This window comes from Galeopterus variegatus, unplaced genomic scaffold, assembly GCF_000696425.1.
Source record: "Galeopterus variegatus unplaced genomic scaffold, G_variegatus-3.0.2 Scaffold668, whole genome shotgun sequence".
Classification (NCBI taxonomy): domain Eukaryota; kingdom Metazoa; phylum Chordata; class Mammalia; order Dermoptera; family Cynocephalidae; genus Galeopterus; species Galeopterus variegatus.
In genome coordinates this window covers 428,372-430,378 of record NW_007726779.1, presented here as the reverse complement: position 1 = coordinate 430,378, position 2,007 = coordinate 428,372, and positions in this window count along the sequence as shown.

Sequence of the window (2,007 nt, the reverse complement as noted above, 5' to 3'; positions counted from 1 at the left end):
CCCACAGAGCTCAACTTTTGTGCTGTAGGTTTCTATTCCCCCAGTGCTGAGCACCCCAGTCCATGCTTGGCAGGTGCTCAGGTGAGCGCAAGAATACTCGCGCAAGGCTGTGAGAGAAGAGCTCAGGAAGGGTCGGGCTCAGTTCTGGAGATCCGGGCACACTTCTCCTGTGTATCCGTTCTGGAGAATGGTACTTCAGGTTGTCCCTCCTTTATTCTCATTCCTTCCACCTGAGACACAAGTGCTTACCTGTGCTGGCACCTCTCATGCTAGAAGCCCATGCAAGAAGCATCTGGGGCTGAGAAGAAGAGAGAGGATGGAGCTGAGGACAGTTTCCACCCTCCCCTGCTGAACTCAGAGAAAGAGCCACTTGGAGCTGGGTCTCCCTGTTCCTCGCCAGACCCTCTGAGCAGGGAGGGAGATGTACAGGTAAGTATGCTATTTCCGATAGTCCCACAGTACTGAAAATGTGTGAGTGTCCGTGAACTTCATCCTAAAGAGACTGGGCCTGCCTAACCAGCTTCCAAAGCCACAGTAAGAGGCACTGCAGACACAGGTAGCCGGGCAGCCTTCCTCCACTGTTCTGAATTTTGAAATCCAGTGCTAAGGGAGCCCAAGTTTTCCGTATGGAGCTGTAGTTTTGGGAGTGAACCCCCCTCGGGCCTTCCAGCCTTGTCTAGCTTCCATGGGACTGGGACCCATGGGTGAAACCAGGCGGGACCAGAAGAAAAAACACCCAGACATGCCACAAAAGCCAGAGAAAGAACATGTCACTTGTATCTTAAGCCATTAAATTTCGGGGTGCTTGTTCCTCAGCAGTAGGTAATTGAACCACACCCCAGCTTCCGTGCACTGGGTGTTCAGCAGTAAATCAATGTCAGCCTTCATGATGGAGTTTGGATATTTTGTCCTCCCAGAACTCATGTGGAAATTTGATCCCCAATGTGGCAGTGCTGGAAACTGTTTGAGTCATAGGCACAGATCCCTCATGAATGGATTAGTGCTCTCCCTAGGTGGGGGAGTAATGAGTGAGTTCTCCCTCTATTAGTTCCCGCAAGAGCTGGTTGTTGATAGGACCCTGGCACCTCCCCTCTCTCTCTCTTGCTTCCTCTCACCATGTGATCATCTTTTACCCGCCGCTGCATGCTGCTTTCCGCCAAGAGTACAAGCAGCCTGAGGCCTGCACCAGATGCAGCTGTCCCAGAACAGTAAGCCAAATAAACCTCTGTTCTTTATAAATTACCCAGTCTCAGGTATTCTGTTATAGCAACAGCAATGGACTAATACACTTCACATGATCATTTAGTTTGTTTCAGGCCAGACCTGCTGGCTTTTGAATTAGAGATAAATTCTCTCAAACTTGTGGTCATTGGTCAAATTTTGTGTTTAGAGTCCATGTGCTTATTTTCTCATTAGCTGTTATGGACTGATTTATGCTCCCCCCCACACCATCCATATGTTGAAGCCCTGGCTCCTGATGTGACTGCATTTGGAGATAGGGTCTTTAAAGAGAAAATCAAGGTTAAATGAGGTCATAAGGGGAGGGTCCAGGTCCAGTATGACTGGTGTCCTCATGAGAAGAAAAGAGACAGGCCATATGAGGACACAGTGAGAAGGTGGCCATCTACCAGCCAAGAGAAGAGGCCTCAGGAGAGACCAGACCTGACACACCCACACCTTGGACTTCCAACCTTCAGAAGTGTGAGAAAATACTATTTCAGTTGTTAAAGTCAGCCAGTCTATGTTATTTTGTTATGGCAACTGTAGGAGACTAAAACACTAGCATTTTAATAGAAATCTGCAGGAGACTTCTTGGGGAACACTAGTCAAGCTGTGATTTTCACTGGAACTTTCTTTTCCAACTTCTTTTACAGCAAGTGATGAAGAAAATTTCATGTGTACCCTCCTTGTCTGTACCAAAACTGAATGTTTTCAAGGCACTCTTTCCATCTCAAACTTGGGTTTAAAAATAAAAAATAATATTTATCGTATTGTCTTTTTATTAAG